General features: G+C 46.4%; 1 protein-coding gene across 1 annotated transcript in view; it reads right to left on the reverse strand.

Annotated features, from left to right (window-relative positions):
• Positions 1-25407, reverse strand: part of SGSM3 (small G protein signaling modulator 3) — a 732042-nt gene that overhangs the window by 515112 nt on the left and 191523 nt on the right.

Genomic DNA, 25407 nt, shown 5'->3' on the forward strand with positions numbered 1-25407 from the left:
TCAAACCCCCTGAACAAACGTACTCACCAATGAATGAACCAAAGGTCGCTGAAAAAAAGAAAGCCAAAGCTGATATCTGATATCTTGATGGTGCTTAAGGCAAGTTTCTGATCAACTCCTCGCTGCAAAAACAGCAGTATCCTGGAAACTGAATATGTACGTGGACGCCACCCCATCTCCTCACACATGGAGATGTATGCCTTCCCTGTACAATGATAAATCTTCCGAGAAGAGGACTTCCGTGCCCTCAACATAGTGGAGATGACTGAATCCATCAGTCCTCGGTCCCTTAGCACCTGGCTTTCAACAGCCATGCCATTAAAACCAGTGACAGTAATGCAGGATGAAGTATAGGACCTTGCGACAGAAGTTCCTCCCGCATCGTCAGCCGCCAAGGAACATCCACCATCATTCTATGTTGGCGTACCAAGGACGTCAAGGCCTATCTGGTGCAATCACAATAAACGGAATCCCCTCGGCCTCCACTCTGCGTAGCAGACGGGGTAGGGAGTCTGAGCGGGGGGGAAGGCATAAATCATCCAATAATGCCCCCATGGAGCCAACAACGAGTCTGACGCGTCCGCCCAGGGGATTGACCTGGCCACAAACCTCTGTACCTTCCGATTGAGCTGAGAGGCCAAGGAGATCCACATCTGGTGTGCCCCACCTTAGGCAAATGAGCCGAAATACTTCCAGATGCAGCAACCATTCCCCCTGGTCCAGCAGCTGACTGAGGTAGACCGCCTGCCAGTTTTCTACGCCCGGAATGTATACGGCGCCTCTCTGCCCATTGCAGGATGTGAGCGACCTCCAGCACTGCAGCCAAGCTCCATGTCCCTCCTTGATGGTTGACATATGCCACTGCCGTGGCGTTGTCCGACTGGATCCTAACCGGGTGCCCCTGTATCCACTGTCGCCATGTGGAGAGGCACCGCCTGATAGCCCGAAGTTCCAGCACATTGATCGACAGGCAGGATTTTTCCTGCATCCAGCGACCCTGGGCTGACTATACTCCCCAAACTTCCCCCCTAGCCAGTCAGGCTGGCATCCGTTGTGATCACCGTCCAATGAAGAGGAAGGAACGACTTCCGGGACCGAAGGGCCGGAGACCTCAGCCACCAAAGGAGCTGGCTCACCTGAATTTGACAATCCAAGGATGTCAGATTTGTCCCATTTTTACAGGATCTCTTTCTGCAAGACTCGAGTGTGGAATTGAGCATACGGTACCACCTCGAAAGTGGCTACTATGAGATCCAAAACTTGCATGCAAAAACACAGCGACGATCGCCTGCGGGACATCAATAACTTCACCGCAGATTGAAGAGTCTGCAGCTTGTCTGAATGGAGAAAGACTCTCAGGTGTTGAGTCTGCACCAACACTGACTTCTGGTGGTTTAACACCCAACCAAACTCCCGGAGAGTCTGCATGGTGATCGCCACATCCTCCCTTAATTCTGAGGCAGAAGCTACTCTCAGGAGGAGGTCGTCCAGGTAACCCACGATTGCGATCCCTCGTCTTAGCAACACCAGAATTGGGGCTAGCAACTTGGTGAAGACCGTTGGCACCATCGCTAGGCCAAAAGGGAGAGCTACAAATTGGTAGTGCTCGTCCCCGACTGCAAATCGTAGAATCCTCTGATGCCTAACGCATATGGGGACATGCAAGTATGCGTCCTTGATGTCCAAGGACCCCAAGAAAGCCCCCTGATGGAGTGCAGCGACCACAGAACAAACTGATTCCATCCTGAACCTTTGCACTTTCATGAAGCCGTTGAGGGCCTTGAGATCCAGGATCGGACGGACCCCTTCCTTCTTTTGGAGTAGAATCCCTGAAACCTTTCCCGCGCCAGTACAGGAGTAGAATCCTGGAAATCTTTCCGGCGATGGTACAGGTACTATCACCGCGCGTAGCATCAGGTCCTGTACTGCCCCAAAAAGGACCTCCCAATGAGCCGGAAGATGCAGACCCACTGGTCAGAAAGGAGGGAGGTCCACCGTACTGCAAACCTTCATACAGCAACAGATTCGCTTGCAGGCTTGTTCAGCTTGCGAAACCAGGGACGCTTTTGTCCCTCAGCAGGCACATTGTCGGACTGGAAACACCTGCTGACCCGGCGGACAAAAAATCCACTTCTGAGCGGAAAAGGAGGGCCCCTGCCTACAGCATGGCTCTTTACTCTTTTTGGACTGTGGGCACAAAGTACTCTCTCCCCCAGTAACATTCTTAACCACTTGCTTACTGGGCACTTAAACCCCCCTCCTGCCCAGACCAATTTTCAGCTTTCAGCGCTGATGTACTTTGAATGACAATTGCCCGGCCATATACAGTGGTGTGAAAAAGTGTTTGCCCCCTTCCTCATTTCCTGTTCCTTTGCATGTTTGTCACACTTAAGTGTTTCGGAACATCAAACCAATTTAAACAATAGTCAAGGACAACACAAGTAAACACAAAATGCAATTTGTAAATGAAGGTGTTTATTATTAAAGGTGAAAAAAAATCCAAACTATCATGGCCCTGTGTGAAAAAGTGATTGCCCCCCTTGTTAAAACATACTATAACTGTGGTTGTCCACACCTGAGTTCAATTTCCCTAGCCACACCCAGGCCTGATTATTGCCACACCTGTTCACAATCAAGGCATCACTTAAATAGGAGCTGCTTGACACAGTAAGGTCCACCAGAAGATTCTTAAAAGCTACACATCATGCCGAGACCCAAAGAAATTCAGGAACAATTGAGAAAGAAAGTAATTGAGATCTATCAGTCTGGAAAGGGTTATAAAGCCATTTCCTAAGCTTTGGGAATCCAGCGAACCACAGTGAGAGCCATTACCCACAAATGGCGAAGACATGGAACAGTGGTGAACCTTCCCAGGAGTGGCCGGCCGCCCAAAATTACCCCAAGAGCGCAGCGACGACTCATCCAAGAGGTCACAAAAGACCCCACAACAACGTCCAAGGAACTGCAGGCCTCACTTGCCTCAGTTAAGGTCAGCGTTCATGCCTCCACCATCAGGAAAAGACTGGGCAAAAATGGCCTGCATGGCAGAGTTCCAAGGAGAAAACCACTGCTGAGCAAAAAGAACATCAAAGCTCGTCTCAATTTCTCCACAACACATCTTGATGATCCCCAAGACTTTTGGGACAACATTCTGTGGACCGATGAGACAAAAGTGGAACTCTTTGGAAGGTGTGTGTCCAAGTATATCTGGCGTAGAAGGAACACTGCATTTCATAAAAAGAACATTATACCAACAGTAAAATATGGTGGTGGTAGTGTGATGGTCTGGGGCTGTTTTGCTGCTTCAGGACCTGGAAGACTTGCCGTGATAAAAGGAACTATGAATTCTGCTGTCTACCAAGAGATCCTGAAGGAGAATGTCCGACCATCTGTTCGTGTACTCAAGCTGAAACGAACTTGGGTTCTGCAGCAGGACAATGATCCTAAACACACCAGCAAGTCCACCACCGAATGGCTGAAGAAAAACAAAATGAAGACTTTGGAGTGGCCTAGCCAAAGTCCTGACCTGAATCCTATTGAGATGTTGTGGTATGACCTTAAAAAGGCCGTTCATGCTCGAAAACCCTCTAATGTAACTGAATTAGGACAATTCTGCAAAGATGAGTGGGCCAAAATTCCTCCGGGACGATGTAAAAGCCTCATTGCACGTTATCGCAAACGCTTGGTTGCAGTTGTTGCTGCTAAGGGTGGCCCAACCATTTATTAGGTTTAGGGGGCAATCACTTTTTCACACAGGGCCATGATGGTTTGGATTTTTTTTCACCTTTAATAATAAACACCTTAATTTACAATTGCATTTTGTGTTTACTTGTGTTGTCCTTGACTATTGTTTAAATTGGTTTGATGTTCCGAAACACTTAAGTGTGACAAACATGCAAAGGAACAGGAAATAAGGGGGCAAACACTTTTTCACACCACTGTAACACTGTACCCAAATTAAATTTTTATCGTTTTTTTCCCACAAATAGAGCTTTCTTTTGGTGGTATTTAAATGCAGCTGGGAGTTGTATTTTTTGCTAAACAAAAAAAAGATGCAAAATAAAAAATCATGTTTAATAGTTTGTTATAAAATTTTGCAAACAGGTCATTTTTCTCCTTCATTGAAATGCGCTGATGAGGCGGCACTGGTGGGCACTGATAGGCACAGATAAGGCAGTACTAATGGGCACAGATAAGGCGGCACTGATGGGCAAAGATGGGCACAGATAAGATGGCACGGATGGGTGGCACGGATGGGTACCACTGATAGATAGTACTGATAGGTGGCACTGATGGACGGCACTGATGGGCACTGGTAGATGAAACTGATGGGCACGGATATGTGGCACTGGGGTGCAGCACTGTTGTTGAGGCAGATTGTGGGCACTGATAGGTGGCACTGTGGGCACTGATGGGTGGCACTGGCAGGGGGCAGGTGGGCACTGATAAGCTGGCCGTGATCGGGACGGATGTCCTGATCACGGCCGCCGGTGATCGGCTTTTTTTTCTCCTCGCGCTGTCAGAGCGAGGAGGAAAAATAGACGATTACCGGCTCTGTTGTGTCACATGATCAGCTGTCATTGGCTGACAGCTGATCACCTGGTAAGGGGTCGGGATCGACCCCTTCCTCCGATCTGTGATCAGGCGAGTCTCAGACGCGCTGATCACAGAGCGGGGGGGGGGGGGGCGCAGGCCGCTCGTGCGCGGGACGACTTTAATAGACGTTGTCCCGGCAAAGCAGGTCCACGCTGTAGCCGTCATTCGGCTATAGCGCGGATCTCAAGCGGTTAATAATGTCATCAAGCAAGGCTCCAAATAGCCTCTCCCCTTGGAAATCCACCAGCGCTTTCTTTAGAAGCCTGGTCCACAGACCAGCATTTAAGCCAAATCAGGCGACGCAGCACCATAGCCGATACTGAGGCTCTGGAAAGCAAAGGGACCGTACCCAGGACGGCATCACAGACAAACTTGAGGCCATGCACCAACTGGTCTGCCAGTTCCACGCAGACCGGGGGAAACCTCTTCCTTCTCCAACTCGTGGTGCAACAACTTAGCCCATTCAGTAGGGCTGTGGTTAACACTGGCCGCAATGCTGACCCCACCACCATAAACATAGACCGGGCAACCGCCTCGGTCCTTCTGTTGGAATAGGTCCTTGAAAGCAGGGGACCCTTCCACCGGAATCGTGGTTACCTTATTAAACTTGGATACCAGGGGGGTCAACAACCGGAGGAGATGTCCATTTTTTCAGGAAGCTCTCCTCAAAGGGGTAACGCACCTCAAGCCGCCATGGGACCGAAAACGCCCGCTGCGGGCTTCCCCACTCCTTGTAAATAAACTTATCAAAATAAGTTGGGCAGGCAAACACCTTAGCAGTGTGGGCTCGCTTGTGGGATCCAAAAGTGACCGGAGTCATCCTCACTGTCCGAACGGTCCTGGTCCGCATCCTCTGAAACGTCAGAACAGGGGCCACCTGTCACACCGGGACCCGAGTCTAAGTCAGAGCTGTCCACAGAGGACTGTGTTGGGGGGGGGGGGCATTTTTTTAACCCCCTTGCACTCGCACGCTGCTTCCACCCTGGCAACAAAGGACTCCAGGACCGCCGACAGAGCGCCCATAGGCACCGCAGGTGCAGGGGAACCGGTTGCAATAACAGGGATGTTTGGGGAAGAAGCGTCAGCTTCTGACGCCATGCTGACCCATTCTCGCCTGTCACTACTAGGGACCTAAGGCAAGGCACAAAAAATGTTCACCCTCTTAGCTGCAACAGACTGAGGGGGCCCCCCGCAGGACTCACCACCCTAACCCAGGTACTGCGATGTGCTGCCGCTGTCCGCTCCCCCGTGTGGCCACGAGTTGTTCTGTGTCGGTTTCGCACTATTCCAGGCTGAACCTGAGGTTACCAAAAACTGTTCGCCTCAGCAAAAAAAGTCTGAGTGCACCGGGAAAATGGCCGCTGGACTTCAAGAAAATTGCCGCAGTTAAGAAACTGGCTGCGGCTACAAGAAAATGGCCGCTGTTCCCGTGGTGGCCAGTCCCCACATGGCAACACACAGACACTCCAAAAACGGCTTAAAAACAGGGAGAAAAGGAGCAGACCACCAACCGCCCAGCGCAGCCCTCTGACAGGACCCAGAGACCCCCCCAGAGGACCCCAGGCCAGGTACGTGCACCGCACCCCCTATTCCCCGTCACACAGCAGCCACTGAGCATGGGGAGGAGGAAAAGGGACAGGAAGAGAAGAAACGGAGATAGAGAGACCCCCTAGTCGACCTCCTAGGCAATGCCCAGCTGCTCCATCCTGCCGAGACAGGTGGGACCATACTTTCCCCTCCTGTGGGGACTGCTGGACGCATTCCACGGACAGACCCATCACCCGAGCAGTACGGGGCGGCTGGCAGCCACAGCACAATGTGACAGGGACAGCAGTAACCCGGTCATATGGGTGCCCAGGAGAATATAGCTCACCGGCCGCCCCTGGACCAGACGGGGCATGTCGTGGCGGACCCAGCGTGTAGCTAAGGTCTGCACACGCTCGATGGCCAGGCTGGGGAGACTACTAGGATCTATATTATCCAGCCTGTCACTCAGCCCGCTGTTGATTGTAGATCACAGGAATCAAAAAGCAGGGAGCCAGGTCCTTCTACTATACTAGGCATAAAAAAACTGAGCTGCTTGAAGCAGAGTGAGGGGCTATAGCCAGTAGGAGAAAATAAAATTTCTGTACTCACCGTAAAATCCTTTTCTCTGAAGTTCATTGATGGACACAGCACCCACCCCTCCTATTTATGTTTGTACTGCTTTTTGAAGAAATGAGCTGCTGAAATCAGAGTGAGGAGTTATAGCCAGTAGGACCGCCCCCTGGGCAGTACTGTGCAGTTTTGCTGTTTTTTACATGTTCTGCCTAGTCCTCTCCTGAAGGTGGTGATATAACCATAGGGTCAAAATTAAAGGTGCTGGGTCCGTCATTGAACAAAAGAGAAAATAGGATTTTTGTACTCACCGTTAAATCCTTTTCTCTGTAATTCACCGACCGACACAGCTCCTCTCTAACTACATGGGTTGTATAGCCTGCCATTAGGAGAAACTAGGCAAAATTGTTACACAATACACAGAACTTTAATCCCGCCCCAGGGGGGTGGGCCCCGTGCTGTCAACCCTCCTCCTGTAAAAGTGGGTACTCCTGCGCTAGAATGGATTTGTGAATATAAAAATATCAATGAAACAGGTGCTGCATACACCGTATGGACCAAACTCGCGTCCAAATTTGTGTGAAGTGTAAAAGGGGGGGTGGTGTCGCGCTCCTATTTGATATGTTTAGTACAATATTAACAAAGTAGTGCAATTAGCTATCTAATATATAGCGCAATAATAGGTAAAGTGCAAAACAAATTTCATTCATAAATATATATAAAAAAACTACAATAATTATGACACTTGTGCAAAAATAAATAAAACAATTATTGGGTGATATAAAAAAATAAATAAATCCACATTAAAGGTGCAACTATAGGTGATTATATCACTATGCAAAATATATGACGCATACGTGAATAATTCATATGGTGACTAATATGGAAATATATGAAACAAAATTAGCAATAAATTTAAAACGACAGAAAAGTAGTAGTTTAAATCATCTAGCTAGACAAATAGCCAGTGCGGTATGGACTTTAAAATCCTTAGTCCAATGTGCAATATAGGTGCAGACGTGCAGAGTGTTGCGCTGGAACACTGTGTATCGCTGTCTTTGACTTATAGGTGACACTGTGCCTTTAAGTGCAAATACAAAAGAAAATCTTCAGCGTCACTGACACCTGTGGTAAAAATGAATGGTTACCTTACTGCTGTAAGGTAAACAGCACATAGCAGATAAAGGAGGAGGGTAAGGTTCCCTTCAGCTTGATCCTTTCCTGGATGTCCGTTTTCACTTTTAAGTGCAGACAGGGGAGGTGGGGGAGGGGGGTAAGGGTGATCCTTATCTTCCTCTCTTTCCACTGGGTGCTTCAAATGGTGTGGTTCTCAGTGTACATTAAAAAGATAAAGGAGGTCCACCATAGTGTAGTATTTTAAAATAGGAATCAATACTTTTATTTACATCTATAAGAAAAAACACTCACATTTTTCAAGGAGTTACAGTGGTATTGTAAAAACGAGCGCCGAGCTCGTGTCACAGTCTGAGCGTTTGTTCCGTTCTCTGAATAGCCTCGGATCCTACGCGTTACGTCACACGTGACTTCAACTGGGATGAGGCATTGTGGGAAGTGTAGTCTATTTATACATGCTCAGTTAATTGTATTCGTTTCATTGCCGGCGGCCATTTTGTTGTGGATCCTATATGTATGAATTGGGCGGCCATGTTTTTGTGGACCAAGTATGCTGTAATTGCGATGATCTTTATTTGTTCATCAGCATTTACGATCCTGGTGCTCTCTCTGCTGTACATGATTCACAGGCATGGAGAAGAGCCGCATCGAATTATAATTCTATCCCGCAGTGAGGTTTTATGCTCACAAAAGGCTTCAATATGCTGCGAATGATAAAAGGAATAAATGGACAGCATGAAACATTATATGTCCCAGCGTATCCCTAATAGCAGCAAAGTGATCACATTGCTGATAGGGAGGGGGGTATAGGACATATGTAGCCGCAATATTTTATAGCCGAAAAGAAATCTTTATATTAAATCTAAAAAAGTCAAAAAGACAAAAGAGGGGTATTTATATTATATTAGGGGACCAGTAGTTACAATCATATTTGTATATATATATATATATATATATATATATATATATATATATATATATACATACACACAAAGGTGTATGTATATTAAATAAAAGGAGGTGAAAAAAATAAAAACAATATAAAAAATATATGAGAATTTCAAAAAAATAAAATTGACGATTTTTTTATATAAGGAGATTTTTATCCAATATTGAGCTAGAAAATATCATAAGGAAGAATATTTTAATATGTTAATCAATTATCTAAGTATAACAATAAATATAGGAGGATTAGGTAGTCTAAAATCTGCGCATAAAAAAAGGGGGAGGAGGAATATTAATATTAATAGTCTATGTCACATATATAAAAAAATAGGAAAACCATTAATATGTATAAAAATATTTTTTATATAAAATTGTGAATTTTATTGAATAAAATATATAAAAAGCTTATATTTAAAAAATTTGGTTTGTTCAAAGCGTAGATTCCGGAAGAAACGCTCAGGCGGAGGAGGTTGAGAGAAATTTACATTACACATTAAAAATCATTAATAAAACAAAACAATCAATGTCAAATTCTATATTTAACCCCCGAGGGGTGAATGTATCGAGGGTAAAAATCCACTTTGATTCCATCTGGCTGAGGGTCCTAACCTTGTGTCCACCTCGCCAGTGTTTTTTTGTACGGCTCGATACCCCAGAACTTTAAATGTGTAGGATCTTTATTATGATGCGTCAGGAAGTGTTTGGTAACACTATGCTTATCAAACCCTTTCAAGATGTTCTGTATATGTTCTTTAATTCTAATTCTAAGGGTTCTTTTTTTTTATGCGCAGATTTTAGACTACCTAATCCTCCTATATTTATTGTTATACTTAGATAATTGATTAACATATTAAAATATTCTTCCTTATGATATTTTCTAGCTCAATATTGGATAAAAATCTCCTTATATAAAAAAATCGTCAATTTTTTTTTTTTTTTTTAATTCTCATATATTTTTAATATTGTTTTTATTTTTTTCACCTCCTTTTATTTAATATACATACACCTTTGTATATATATATATATATACAAATATGATTGTAACTACTGGTCCCCTAATATAATATAAATACCCCTCTTTTGTCTTTTTGACTTTTTTTTGATTTTTTAGATTTAATATAAAGATTTCTTTTCGGCTATAAAATATTGCGGCTACATATGTCCTATACCCCCCTCCCTATCAGCAATGTGATTACTTTGCTGCTATTAGGGATACGCTGGGACATATAATGCTTCATGCTGTCCATTTATTCCTTTTATCATTCGCAGCATATTGAAGCCTTTTGTGAGCATAAAACCTCACTGCGGGATAGAATTATAATTCGATGCGGCTCTTCTCCATGCCTGTGAATCATGTACAGCAGAGAGAGCACCAGGATCGTAAATGCTGATGAACAAATAAAGATCATCGCAATTACAGCATACTTGGTCCACAAAAACATGGCCGCCCCATTCATACATATAGGATCCACAACAAAATGGCCGCCGGCAATGAAACGAATACAATTAACTGAGCATGTATAAATAGACTACACTTCCCACAATGCCTCATCCCAGTTGAAGTCACGTGTGACTTAACGCGTAGGATCCGAGGCTATTCAGAGAACGGAACAAACGCTCAGACTGTGACACGAGCTCGGCGCTCGTTTTTACAATACCACTGTAACTCCTTGAAAAATGTGAGTGTTTTTTCTTATAGATGTAAATAAAAGTATTGATTCCTATTTTAAAATACTACACTATGGTGAACCTCCTTTATCTTTTTAATGTACACTGAGAACCACACCATTTGAAGCACCCAGTGGAAAGAGAGGAAGATAAGGATCACCCTTACCCCCCTCCCCCCACCTCCCCTGTCTGCACTTAAAAGTGAAAACGGACATCCAGGAAAGGATCAAGCTGAAAGGAACCTTACCCTCCTCCTTTATCTGCTATGTGCTGTTTACCTTACAGCAGTAAGGTAACCATTCATTTTTACCACGGGTGTCAGTGACGCTGAAGATTTTCTTTTGTATTTGCACTTAAAGGCACAGTATCACCTATAAGTCAAAGACAGCGATACACAGTGTTCCAGCGCAACACTCTGCACGTCTGCACCTATATTGCACATTGGACTAAGGATTTTAAAGTCCATACCGCACTGGCTATTTGTCTAGCTAGATGATTTAAACTACTACTTTTCTGTCGTTTTAAATTTATTGCTAATTTTGTTTCATATATTTCCATATTAGTAACCATATGAATTATTCACGTATGCGTCATATATTTTGAACAGTGATATAATCACCTATAGTTGCACCTTTAATGTGGATTTATTTTTTTATATCACCCAATAATTGTTTTATTTATTTTTGCACAAGTGTCATAATTATTGTAGTTTTTTTATATATATTTATTTATGAATGAAATTTGTTTTGCACTTTACCTATTATTGCGCTATATATTAGATAGCTAATTGCACTACTTTGTTGTTAATATTGTACTAAACATATCAAATCGGAGCGCAACACCACCCCCCCTTTTACAACCCTCCTCCTGCTGCTAGCTGCTTCAGTACGTCAACGAGCAGTATAACGTAGAAAAAGGAGGGGTGGGTGCTGTGTCGGTAAGTGAATTACAGAGAAAAGGATTTTACGGTGAGTACAAAAAAATCCTATTTTCACTTATATTCACCGACCGACACAGCTCCTCTCTGTAACTACATGGGACGTCCCCAAGCAGTGCCAAACGAGGGGTGGGAAAACACAGCATTAAAAACTTCATCTACCATGGCAAGTGGGAACTAGTGAAACTAAACCCACAAAAAAAAAAAAACAGCAATGTGTGGAAACTGCACCACAAAACCAGGCATGCTCAACAGGAGTGACCCCCCAGACCGCAGCCTTGCGGAAGTAATGCAACAGTGCATTAACGAAACAGTACTGTGTTTTTATCGAAAAACCAGGGAAAAAAACTCTATAGCACCTACACGGCCGCCTGCAAAACTTTGCGGCCAAAACCAGCATCAACGTCTACATTGTAAAACCGCCTTACACACCTGAGCGACAGACGCTTGGTGCCGGAAGGCCCAAGACGTTCCGATTGCTCTTGTAGAGTGGGCCATGACTGGAAAGGGAGGCACCTGCCCCTTCAAGGCGTAGGCTTAGACTACAATCTGTCTGATCCACCTGGAAATGGTGGCCGACGAGACCGCCATGCCCTTCTTAGGACCAGCCACCGAAACAAACAGTGAGTCTGACTTCCGAAAGGAAGCCGTGACAGACAAGTACATCTTTAGAGCCCTAACCACATCGAGCGCGTGAAGGGCCACCTCTTTGGGGTGCTTCAGCTTAGGACAACGACGTTAATACAATGTCCTCATTGATATGATAGGCCGAGACCACCTTTGGTAGAAAAGACTGTTGCGGACGCAACACCACCTTATCCCTGTGGATGACCAGATAAGGCGACTTGCAGGACAAGGCCGCCAGTTCCGAAACCCTCCTGGTGTGATGGCCACTAGAAAGACCACCTTCTGTGAAAGGGTCAACAGAGGAATCTCCCTGATATTCTCAAACGGGGCCTTTTGAAGCGCCAACACCAGGTTCAAATCCCGCGGAGGCAACGGAGGATGCACCGGAGGGACTACATGTCGCACCCCCTGAACAAAGGTACTCACCATGAGTGAGACGCTAGGGGTCACTGTAAAAAAAGTCAGCTAAAACTGAAATTTGCCCCTTGATGGTGCTGAACTCCAACCTCTGGTCTAGCATAGTCGGAAACTCGCGCTCTCAGCATAGTCGGAATCACCGAGTCCGACATACCCGGGTTCTTCAATACCTGGCTTTCAATAGCCAGGCCGTTAAAGCCAGTGATGGTAAAGCAGAGTGAAAGATTGGACCTTGAGATAGGCTGTCCTCTCGCAACGGTAGTTGCCAGGGAGCGTCTGCCACCAGGCGCACCAGGTTTGCGTACCATGCCCGCTGAGGCCAATCTGGGGCAATCAGGATTACCGGAATCCACTCGGCAAAGCAGACGTGACAACAGTTTTAGCGGAGGAAAGGCGTAGATCAGCTGGTACTGATCCCACGGAGCCACCAGCACGTCTGACCCATCTGCCCGCTGATCTCATGTCCTGGACACGAATCTCGGGACCTTCCGATTGAGCTGGGAGGCCAATAGATCCGCCCCATTTCAGGCACAGCAGCCTGAACATCTCCGGTTGCAATGCCCATTATCCTGGGTCCAGCATGTCGACTCAGATAGTCCGCCTGCCAATTTTCCACCCCTGGGATGTAAATAGCCGACAGGGCCGGAACGTGTCGCCCTGCCCACGAAATATGTGAGCGACCTCCCCAGCAGCGGCAGAGCTTCTTGTTCCCCCTTGGTGATTTATGTATGCCACAGCCGTGGCTTTGTCTGACTGTATCCTAGTCGGACGCCCTTGAAGACACGTCGACCACGTGTGGAGGCACAGCCTGATCGCTCTCAATTTGAGCAGATTGATTGGCAACTTTGATTCCTCCGTCGACCAGAGGCCCTGAGCCGACAATCCCCATCACTCCACCCCAGCTGGCCAGACTGGCGTCCGTAGTGACCACCGTCTATTACTGAGGAAGGAACGATTTTCAGGCCTGAATCACTGGGGACCTCAACCACCAGATAAGGGAATCCCTGACTGGCTGGCTCACCTGGATCTGCCGATCCAGGGACAACGGAGATTTGTCCCATTATCTCAAGATCTCCTCCTGTGGGACTCTGGTGTGGAACTGGGCATAAGGTACTGCCTCGAAAGAGGCTACCAAGAGCCCCAGCACTCGCATGTAAAAGCAGAGTGATGACCACTTGCAGTTCATCAGCAGTTTGACCGCAGATCTGAGAGTCTGCAAATTTTCTGAGGAGAGAAAGACCCTCGCTTCTCTGGAATCCAACAGTAAACCCAGGTACTCCAGATGCTGGGTCGGCACAATCACCGACTTCTTTAGGTTCAACAGCCACCCAAATTTCTGCAGGGTCTGCATGGTGACCGCCACATCCGCCTCTAATTCTGAGGCGGAAGAAGCTCTCAGAAGGAGATCGTCTAGGTAACCCATGATCGCGATCCCACGTTGTCGTAGCAACGCCAATACTGGAGCCAGTACTTTGGTAAAGACTCGGGGGCTGATGCCAGGCCAAATTGAAGAGCCACAAACTGGTAATGGGCTTTCCCGACTGGCAAACGCAGACATTTTTGATGCAGAAGGCATAAGGGAATGTGCAGGTACGCATCCTGGATATCCAAAGACGCCAGGGAGTCCCCTTGACGAAGTGCAGCGAATACTGAGCGAACCGATTCCATTCTGAACCTCTGCACTTTTGCAAAGTGATTGAGAGCTTTCAAGTCCAAGATTGGACGTACCCCTTCCTTCTTGGGAACCACAAGCAGATTTGAGTAGAACCCCTGGAAGCATTCCGAGTCCGGAACTGTTACAATCACCCCCTGATTTAGCAAGTCCCTTACTGCCCCTAGCAGGGCCTCCCGGCGAACTGGGGACGTGGGTATGCTGGAGGGGAAGAATCTGTTTGGCGGCCAAGAGAAACTCTATCTTGTAACCTGCGGAAATCAGATTGCAGACCCATTGGTCTGATAACCAGGAGGTAAACTCCCGAAGACGACCCCCCACCCGAGACACGGGTGGGGGCAAACCTTCATGCGCTAGCACTTTTGTTCACAGGCTTGTTAGGCTTGCAGTTCCAGGGATGCTTCTGACCGTCCGTGGGCGTCCGGTCGGGCTGGGGTCATTTTGCCGAAGCATGGGGGCGGACAAAAAAGCCGCTTGTGAGCGTAAAAGGAGGGCCCTTGCCTGCGGCGTGGCTCCTTAGCCTTCCTGGCCTGTGGGAGTAGTGTACTCTTACCACCCATGGCATTTTTAATAATGTCATCCAACGAGGCTCCAAAGAGCCGTTCATAAAGGAAGGGCTTTCTTGGATGCCTGGTCAGCGGACCAGCATTTCAGCCAAATAAGGCATTCTGCTCTCCCAACTCCCATTCCCTGTAGATGAATTTGTCAAAATAAGTCAAATACGGGAACACCTTGGGTGAACATGCTGGCTTGTAGGACCCAAAAGGGACCGGTACATCAGCACAGGAATCTGCTGGCTCCTGAATCTTCAGGGTATCACGCACAGCTGCGATAAGTGCTCCAACAAGCACCTTGTCGCGCCCAGACCCGGATGGGGAATCATCCTCACTGTCCGAATGGTTCTGGTCAGCCACGTCTGATAGATCAGAGCAGGGGTCTCCAGCCGCAGCACGGCCCGAGTCTGCATCAGAGCTCTCCCCAGAGGACGGGGGGCAGGGGCCTCTTACGTGCACCTTTGCTGCCACGTGCCGCCTCTATCTTACCAACATAGGAGTCCAGGAACGCCGTCAGGGTGTCCATGCGCACTGCACTAACCGCAGGTGACCTGGTTGCTATAGCCTGGATTTCGGGGGAAGAAACACCAGTTTCTGAAGCCATGCTGACCCTATCCTGTCTGCCACCTGCAAGGGGACTTAGGACAATGAAGGTCCCACCCTCCTGCTCCCGCCGAGTGGGGAGGTGCTTAGCGCGAGACTCACCACCCTGAGGCGTTCTGTGAATGCCAATAGTGCCTGCAGTCCCTAGGAGGTTCCCAGATGCAGAGAGGAGAAAAAACTGTCAGCAGCAGCAGCTCTAACAGCGGTGGAACGATCTGCAGAACAGCTTCAGCATTCAGCACAGAGCCATCCAGTGTCCCTCACACACAGGGGATACAGGAAGTAACAAGAGAAAGCACATTGCATGCTGTCACAAGAGGCCAGCATTGAAGAAAGCATTTAGGATTCACAAAATGGTTGCCAATGTAATCAATAGGAATCCTAGGGAAAATGGCTGCTGAAGCTCCCCAGGGAAATCTATAGCGTTCCCAAATCCAAGAGGGCCGCTGGAACAGCGCCATGCGGTGAACAGAGCAAAAATAAAAACGAGCTACCTGCCGACAGACAACCTCCACAAAAACTGCTTTTTTGGGACCCCCAGACCTGGACCAGGACTGAACAGCAACGGCACAGAGCCCCCACAGGTGAGAAACAACGACCCACACACACACATACACCACCCGCAGAGGGGGAAGGGAGGGGTGATAAGGACTTGGGAGAGAAGATGAGGTGACGTGGTCCCCGAATCGACCCCCAGGGAATGCCCAGCTGCTCCCCCCACCGAAGCAGGGAGAGCCGTACTTACCAGTCCTGAAGAGCTGGGAGATATTAAATCACAGACCTACGCCTGCGCAGTTACAGGGTAGCTGCTGGCCCGGTATACTGTGATCCAGACATCAGTAGCCCGGTCATATGTATACCCCATTGAAGCTCACCAACCACCTATGGAGCTGAGGTATGTCGTGCCCTGCCGAGCAGTAGCTGCGGCCTGCTCACGCTCGATGGCCGGACTGGGTGGACTACAAGGATTTAATTAACCAGCCTGTCACCCAGCCGGTAGTTGATAGAAGATCTCAGGATCTCTCATCTTGCCCAAAAAGCAGAAAACCTGCAGTAAAAATATGGCCCGAGAGGCCCGCAGGGATTCCTAGGTCATTCTCCTTGCTAGGCAAAATCAAAACTGAAGCTGCTAGCAGCAGGAGGGTTGATAGCACGGGCCCGCCCCCCGGGGCGGGATTAAAGTTCTGTGTATTGTGTAACAATTTTGCCTAGTTTCTCCTAATGGCAGGCTATACAACCCATGTAGTTAGAGAGGAGCTGTGTTGGCTGGTCAATATAAGAGAAACCATGTTTAATGTGTTTCATTATGAATGAAAAGGAGTGACTCCTTATTCATTCATGTAATGTGCAGCTGAGGCTGCAGAGAAAGGGACAGTCTTCAGTCCCTTTGTCGGTCTCAACAAAGATATTGGGGTCTGTTTAGACCTCCGATATCCCCCCCAAGGAAAAGAAATACAAAATATTACAAAATATAATTGTAAAAAAAAAAAAAAAAAAAATTGAAATTAAAATAAAAATAAAAACAAGGGGGGGCGTGACCAGATGCGAGAGGTGTGATGGTCAGTAGTGAGGAGTGAGTGGACGCTGTTGTCTTCCTCCACCTCCCCTATGAGAAGATATGTTGAGAAAGCCAAATGATCCGCCCTCCGCTCCGCGTATTGCAGCATGAATGACAAGTACACTAAACGGAGTTGTCAGAGCCAGCGGAACTACACGAGGATCTCTGAGCAGTCCCGAGATACTCCGGAGCCATCCTGAGTGCAGCCGAGAGTAACGTCACACACCATACACCGCTCGTGAGGAGACCGGCGGGAGAAGTAGGCCCAAAGTGCCAGCCGGGGGAACAAGGGCTTATACTGCTGGTGCCCTGAAGGCGGATAGGTGTCTCCCGAATACCCATACTGTGGATGGTACGTGGGTGCGCGAGGAGCACGGGGGAAACTCTCCTGCGAAAGGGTCAAGCCCAAGGACGCTGAATATGGTATTCTGAACCCTGTAATACAGTGCCTTGCGAAAGTATTCGGCCCCCTTGAACTTTTCAACCTTTTGCCACATTTCAGGCTTCAAACATAAAGATATACAATTTTAATTTTTTGTGAAGAATCACCAACAAGTGGCACACAATTGTGAAGTGGAACGAAATCTATTGGATAATTTAAACTTTTTTAGCAAATAAAAAACTGAAAAGTGGTGCGTGCAAAATTATTCGGCCCCTTTACTTTCAGTGCAGCAAACTCACTCCAGAAGTTCAGTGAGGATCTCTGAATGATCCAATGTTGTCCTAAATGACTGATGGTGATAAATAAAATCCACCTGTGTGTAATCAAGTCTCTGTATAAATGTACCTGCTCTGTGATAGTCTCAGGGTTCTGTTAAAAGCGCAGAGAGCATCATGAAGACCAAGGAACACACCAGGCAAGTCCGTAATACTGTTGTGGAGAAGTTTAAAGCCGGATTTGGATACAAAAAGATTATCAAAGCTTTAAACATTCCAAGGAGCACTGTGCAAGCGATCATTTTGAAATGGAAGGAGTATCAGACCACTGCAAATCTACCAAGACCTGGCCGTCCCTCTAAACTTTCAGCTCAGACAAGGAGAAGACTGATCAGAGATGCAGCCAAGAGGCCCATGATCACTCTGGATGAACTGCAGAGAACTACAGCTGAGGTGGGAGAGTCTGTCCATAGGACAATCAATCAGTCGTACACTGCACAAATCTGGCCTTCATGGAAGAGTGGTAAGAAGAAAGCCATTTCTCAAAGATATCCATAAAAAGTCTCGTCTAAAGTTTGCCACAAGCCACCTGGGAGACACACCAAACATGTGGAAGAAGAAGGTGCTCTGGTCAGATGAAACCAAAATCAAACTTTTTGCCCACAATGCAAAACGATATGTTTGGCGTAAAAGCAACACAGCTCATCACCCTCAACACACCATCCCCCCTGTCAAACATGGTGGTGGCAGCATCATGGTTTGGGCCTGCTTTTCTTCAGCAGGGACAGGGAAGATGGTTAAAATTGAGGGGAAGATGGATGCAGCCAAATACAGGACCATTCTGGATGAAAACCTGTTGGAGTCTGCAAAAGACCTGAAACTGGGACGGAGATTTATCTTCCAACAAGACAATGATCCCAAACATACAGCAAAATCTACAAAGGAATGGTTCACAAATAAACGTATCCAGGTGTTAGAATGGCCAAGTCAAAGTCCAGACCTGAATCCAATCGAGAATCTGTGGAAAGAGCTGAAAACTGCTGTTCACAAACGCTCTCCATCCAACCTCACTGAGCTCGAGCTGTTTTGCAAGGAAGAATGGGCAAGAATTTCAGTCTCTCGATGTGCAAAACTCATAGAAACATACTCCAAGCCACTTGCAGCTGTAATCACAGCAAAAGGTGGCTCTACAAAGTATTAACGCAAGGGGGCTGAATAATTTTGCACGCCCCACTTTTCATTTGTTTATTAGTTTAAAAAGTTTCAAAAATCCAATAGATTTCGTTCCACTTCACAAGTGTGTCCCACTTGTTGGTGATTCTTCACAAAAAATAAAAATTTTATATCTTTATGTTTGAAGCCTGAAATGTGGCAAAAGGTTGAAAAGTTCAAGGGGGCCGAATACTTTCGGAAGGCACTGTGTGTGTGTATTATATATATATATATATATCCAAATAACAGCTCATCTTCACCACACATAGCCGCAAAGGTAGGAGAATTCTTGCTGGGCAGTGTATTAGTGTATCAGACGAACACGCTTAGACCAAAACCTCTGACACTGCGCTCACATAATCATTTCCCCTTCTGGTCAATTTCTAAAATGGCGACTGTAAACAAGAGAAGGAAAGTTGACAGTGAGGGCCGCCGCTTCCAGGACAAGTGGAAAGTGGAATATTTCTTCACTGAAATACGGCGGAATCACTGTGTTTGTCTGATATGCCAAGAGACTGTGGCTGTTTAAGGAATTTAATGTCAAGAACCACTACCAGTCGCGACATAGCACATACGACAAGTTAACAGGGCGCGACCACAGTGAAAAGTTGAAGCAGCTTGAAGCTGTTTTAATGTCGCAACAGCGATTTTTCACAAGAGCCCATGAGTCAAATGAAAATGCCACAAAGGCAAGCTATGAGGTGGCAACGTTAATTGCTAAAAATTGCAAATCTTTTGCTGAGGGTGATTAATCAAAGAATGCGTTATGAAAATGGTGGAGAATATCTGTTCTAAAGAAGAAGCAAGAGTTTGCCAACATTTGCCTGGCTCATAACACTGTAGCACGGAGAATTGAAGAGATTTCATCAGATATTAAGAGACAGTTGACATCCAAAGGAGTGGATTTTGACTTCTTTTCAATAGCCTGTGATGAAAGCACAGACCTATCTGACACGGCTCAGTTGCTGATTTTTATGAGAGGGGTGGACGATGAAATGAATTTGACTGAAGAGCTACTTGACCTCCAGAGCCTTACGGACCAAACAAGAGGAGAAGATTTGTTTGTTTCTGTTAGTTCCGCCATAAATGACATGAAACTGCCTTGGAACAAAGTTACTGGGATTATTACTGATTGGGCACCTGCCATGGCTGGTGAGCGAAGTGGATTAGCAACCCTAATCTGTAACAAGTTGATTGAAGGAGGCGGCAAAGCTATTAAACTCCATTGTATCATTCATCAAGTTCTCTGTGCTAAACATCTCAAATATGACCATGTTATGAAACCGGTGGTGAAGACCATTTTTAACCATTTTTAACAGTTTCTACTGGACATCCAGGCTGAATACGAAGATGTTTTATATCACAACGATGCAAGATGGCTCGTTTGGGGGTCTGCACTGCAGCGTTTCTACTCTCTCAAAAAGGAAATCGGAGAATTCTTGGAAACAAAGGGACAACCGATGCGAGAACTATCTGATCCGATGTGGCTGGCTGATATGGGGTTTCTAGTTGACATAACCAAGCATCTGAATGTACTGAACACGAGTCTTCGGGGGAAAGATGCAGCGGTGAACCAGCTTTATTCACACCTCAAAGCCTTTGGAACAAAGCTGCAACTTTTCACAAGGCAGTTGTCACAAGCACAACCCAATCTTATACATTTTTCAGCGTTGCAGGAAATAATGACCAGTTTTCCACAGGACAATATTAGTGCACAAATGAACAGATATGCAGCAGACATCACATCTCTGGCTGGGGAGTTTAAACGGCGCTTTCAGGATTTTGCAGCTATTGAAAAGGAGATCAGCCTTTTCTCCTCTCCATTCTCTGTTGACCCCGATGATGCTCCAGATCAGCTGCAGCTCAAGCTCATTGAGCTGCATTGTGACAGTGAGTTATGCAGTCGATACTAACAGCTCTCTCTTGCGAACTTTTACCGCCAACTGGATAAAAGCCGGTTTCAAGAGATTCGAACTTTAGCTAAGAAAATGCTGAGCTTGTTTGGCTCAACATATATATGTGAGAAGACATTCTCTGTTATGAACTTTAACAAGAACAGCGTGAGGACAAGACTAAACGACTCTCACCTGCGGGACATTTTGCGCATCAAAACCACTGCCTTTGACCCAGACCTAGCCTATGTGCTGCAGTCCAGATCTCAGTTTCACCCTTCACATTAGTGCATACAAGTTTTCTTTTTCAATTCAGATTAATGTAAAATCTCAGTTAATGTCAGTTGGTCTAAATCAGTTATGACTATATTTTACAAGATGTACACTTGGTTTTATGTTCCTGTTCATATTTTTTTAACTTAAAAGTTGACAGACAGCCTTTATTAATGTACTTTAGAATGTTCCTCAAATATTTTTCCTGGATTTTTTATTTTCATCCGGCCTTCATATATGAAAGGCAGAGTGATTTAACACCCGTTTAGATTTGTCATCCATGTGACGAAATGAAAAGTATGCCGTTTGCAATAAACTTTGGTTAAAAATTTAATTTGCATTTCATTTTAACGGTTCAAAAAAAGTCAGGCAAAATGGTTGGCCCTCATGCATGTTCACTTCATGAAATCTGGCCCTCTTTGAAAAAAGTTTGAACACCCCTGATATAGACCATGCAAAAGTCTTTGTAATTGAACTGTATTGTTTTTAGAATGTACTTCTATCTTTGCTATACATGGATGACTTGCTGTTTTTAATGAATGTAAATATATTTTTGGATTTTACTTGTGTGTGATTCAAAAGGTCCCATGGGCTTTAAATAAGTTGTTGTTCAATCGTTTTGATAAATATTTGTGCAAATATCATTGTGCCCTAAAAAGCAGTAGCACCTTATTTTTATTTTACTGGTCATGTGCTTTCAGAAAATATATGGTGGGGGGTTTACAAACTGAATGCTGTAAGGGAAAAATAAAAATAAATTGAAAAATTGCAAAAATGGTCTGGCCCGTTAAGTTCAAAGTGAAGTACAGGGCCTGGCAGCAAGAAGGTTAAGGGGTTTATACCAATATGCTGTATTTATAATCCAGGGTCTTCCCACTCCATACCGCTGATTTGGACCTTGCTGAACACTTGGGATTCTTTCAAAGTAATTAGATTTGCAAGTGTTGATTCCTACCCTCTATCCTGGGATATCCCCTTTCTTCCACGTCGAACCCTTCTATTTATCCCTTGCACTGTTTAATTTGAGGCCCGTTATAGGCCAAAGGATAAGCTAATGACATCATGTTAGGTGATGCATCTTACATTTTGAACTGTTATATTGTATATTATTTGTACTAGTTTTCATTTGCAATTGGGTTGGCCTTCCTGCCTCCATCTAGTTTTCCCTTCTTCCACCTTCCCTTCCCTCTCACTCTTTCCCCTCCCACTTTTACCCTCCCTTCCTGGCCCGCCCCTTTTCCTGAGCACGATGACGGTGTTGTGGGAGGTCCATCCTGGGGGGGGGGGGGGGTGGTGGACACTGCGTATTGCACTGTTCCAATTCCCCTAGTGTTACTAACTCAGGTATACTACTTGTTTGCAGTTTGTCAGTTCTTATTGTTCCCTCCAATCTACAGGGTAACGTTCCTTCCCTACCTATGGTGTGAACCCTTTTCTATCCTCTGCCTGTCCTACCCTGGTCTTCCCCTTCCTAAATTGTGGTTCAGACACTTGTTTACTGAGGCTCACACATGCCTCCCCCTTTATCTCCATGAGAGCTACTGTTGTGAATTTAGCTGCCATGTGTCCAGGGGCGGAGCCCCTCCCAGACACCCTCCATTGTTTGGATGTATCCCACCAGTTTGGGGGTTTTTCTTTTATGGGTAAAGTTTGCCTTCTCTCCTTTTCCTCCCAGGGTCCCGGGATTTCTCTGAGCACTAGTCGGCTACCCCTTAGTGCTTTAATTGCTGTCCGACTTCTTGTTGCCAAGTGCCTCAAGTCTCCTTCACCATGGCTATGCCTCTGTTAAAAATCTATTGACAAAACATTCATGGCTTTGACTCTCCCCTAAAGTGTTCCATCATCTTAAAACCCAACAAGTGGATACAGTATGCTTATAGGAAACAAGGTTTGCCCAGTCCTCTGCTCTACGGTTTCTATCTCCACATTGTCCAGTGTTTTATACGGTCTCAGCCACTGATAATCATAGGTGTGTCTTCATCGTATTCAGGAGCAACCTTCCTTTAACTTGTACACTGGAGATTGCGGACTCTACAAGTAGATACTTGCTCTTGCAGGGAACCCTCTTGGGCCACAACATTACTATTGTCTCATACTCTGAACCTCACAGATTTCAACTTAGGTTTTTCTCTCACCTCTGTAAGGTCATCTCCTCGAACCAGAAGGGCTTACCCCTTCTTGAGAGATTCTAACATTGCTCTCAACTCGGCCCTGGACAGACGATATGCTCAAGGATCCACTTTGCTCAAGGATCCACTCACTCCCATGACTCAACACACTAGGCCCAGATGTGTACAGATTTACAAACCTTTGGCCTTATGGATGTCTCGAGGGAGCTTCACCCTACTGATCATGAATTTACTTATTGCTCCAACCCACATGATAGCTTTTGCAGGATTGACCATGTTTTTATGCAGGTACATCATCTTCCCTTTGTCTCTTATGTTGTGGAAATTTTATGATGTATTTTAATATGTATTGTCATAAGGGTCTACCAGTGTTAGTTCTCCTGTAACCCGCTCTAAAGAGCCGACTGGAGCAGACTGACGCTGGTTGAGATCCATTAGGTAGTGGAAAGCTTCCTATTTGAAGAGAGGTGTTTGCAGATGTGGATATGTCTGCCAGCCAAGTGCCCCTGTGCAATGCACAGATCGATCATCTGGGGGGGGGGGGGATGTGTTCGCTCTCCAAAACACATTATCAGTTTTGAGGATGTGCGCTCCTGTTACCCCTGTATGCCTCATCAACATATTTGAGGGGCCACCTGCAGATAAACTCCCATTTGTAGTCATCGTTCATTGGTTGTTGTATAAATTAAATTTATCCTGTGTTGACAATTACATCCTGTGTTACATCCTTATTTGGTAATTTCCTGTGTTGACATTCACAACCTGTGTTACATCCTTATTTGTTCATTTCCTGTGAGGTCACATCCTGTGTTTGAGGCGATTGGCTGTTGGAGGCAAGCCCTCCAGTTTGTAATTTCCTGTTTGTGTGTAAATAAAAGCAGTAAACTGCTAGATGGCAGTCCTGCTGATGGAGCCGAGAACGTAAGCTATGGTGATGTCTGTTTACTTGGATACATATGGGAAATACAGCTATAAGTGAGATGCATTATATCATTAGACAAAATGTGTGCTTATTAGCACTGGAGATATGGTGTGCGCATAGCGTACAGCTGAATTTCCCTGACATTAAGAACTCTATCCCTTCATCAACATGGTCTGACCAGGACCCATTGGTTTTTCGCATCTCTTTCTCAGGCCTCAAACGCCCCTTTCATTGGTAGAAATAATGAAGCTCTTTTGACCACTCAGGCTACTTGTCAGCATATCCAGTCTTCCATACAAACATACTTTGCCGACAACGTAGACTCAGTTACCTCAGCTGTATCCTTATGGGAGGCCCATAAGGCTACCGTCTGTGGCCACATCATCCAACTTGTTTTCTCACGTAAACGAGACAGGGAAGGTTGAATCACTAAATTACATTCTTATTTGGCAGATGCACTTTGGAAGTAATGTCCTACTGCAGTGGGCAGAAGGGTTTGTGACACCTTGGTGATGAAGTATAAGTACTATACATGTGCAGATAAGCCTGGGCCCATGTTGGCAAAGAAACTGAACCCGTCAGGCTTTGGGTGTGAATGGAGGGGTCCCACCTCCAACCCTCTACAAAATCTGTCCGGCTTCTCGGAGTTTCTTTCCTCGCTCTATGTTAAAACAGGCTTATGTCCGGGGCGTGGCCTGGTAAAGCATGGAGTAGGACGTGCAGGATCCGAGCTCCGTCCATTACTCCTGCTTTTCGTTAATCCTGCTACACAGAAGCTTTTTGGAACAGCCTGACATACCCCCCAGGGGACCCTCCGTGCACACAGACCTTGCGGGAGTCTGGGCGGTATAACGATCCTCCGCACGGCAGCGGGCGCAAATATAGGCCACTGCTTCGGCCTAGTTGTTGGATCCGGCGGTCATCTGGCTCCTCCCAGCCTCTCCACCAGCATTGTGTCCCGGCCTCTCTGGCGCCTGGCCGCAAGCGGATCCTCCTCCACGGGCTTCCGACCGGGGGTTAGAACGGAGCTGTACCCTCCTGCACGGCGGCAGCCCCAGATCCAGGCCGCGACATGGGCCTGGTCCTGAGCTCCGGCGGCCATCTTGCTCCTCCTAGCCTCTGCACTGATGCTCTGCCCCGGCCTTTCTGGTGCTCATCTCCCTCACCACATACAGATCCTCCTACATGTGCTTCCAGACGGGGGTCTGAGCGGAGCAGTGCCCCCCCCACCACGGCAGCAGCCCCAAATCCAGGCTTCGGGCCTAGTCCCAGGGCTGCGGCGGCCATCTTGTTACTCCTGGCCTCTCCACCAGCGCTGCATCCCTCCTTTCCTGGACTCTGCCCTCAAAATAGTGGCCCACCCAGCTCACATACCACAACCCTCCCAGGGACTTCATAGTGCTTGGGCCTACAGATGACTCCTGTATCCCCCAGGTAAGTGGCATCCATCTTGCTACTCCCTTTTGGACACCCCCGACTTCCCCACCTCACCTTAATCAAGACTCTGGCTAAAA

The sequence above is a fragment of the Lithobates pipiens genome, unplaced genomic scaffold (assembly GCF_037356315.1).
Source record: "Lithobates pipiens isolate NorthernLeopardFrog02 unplaced genomic scaffold, aLitPip1_a1.2 Scaffold_23, whole genome shotgun sequence".
In the NCBI taxonomy this organism is placed as follows: domain Eukaryota; kingdom Metazoa; phylum Chordata; class Amphibia; order Anura; family Ranidae; genus Lithobates; species Lithobates pipiens.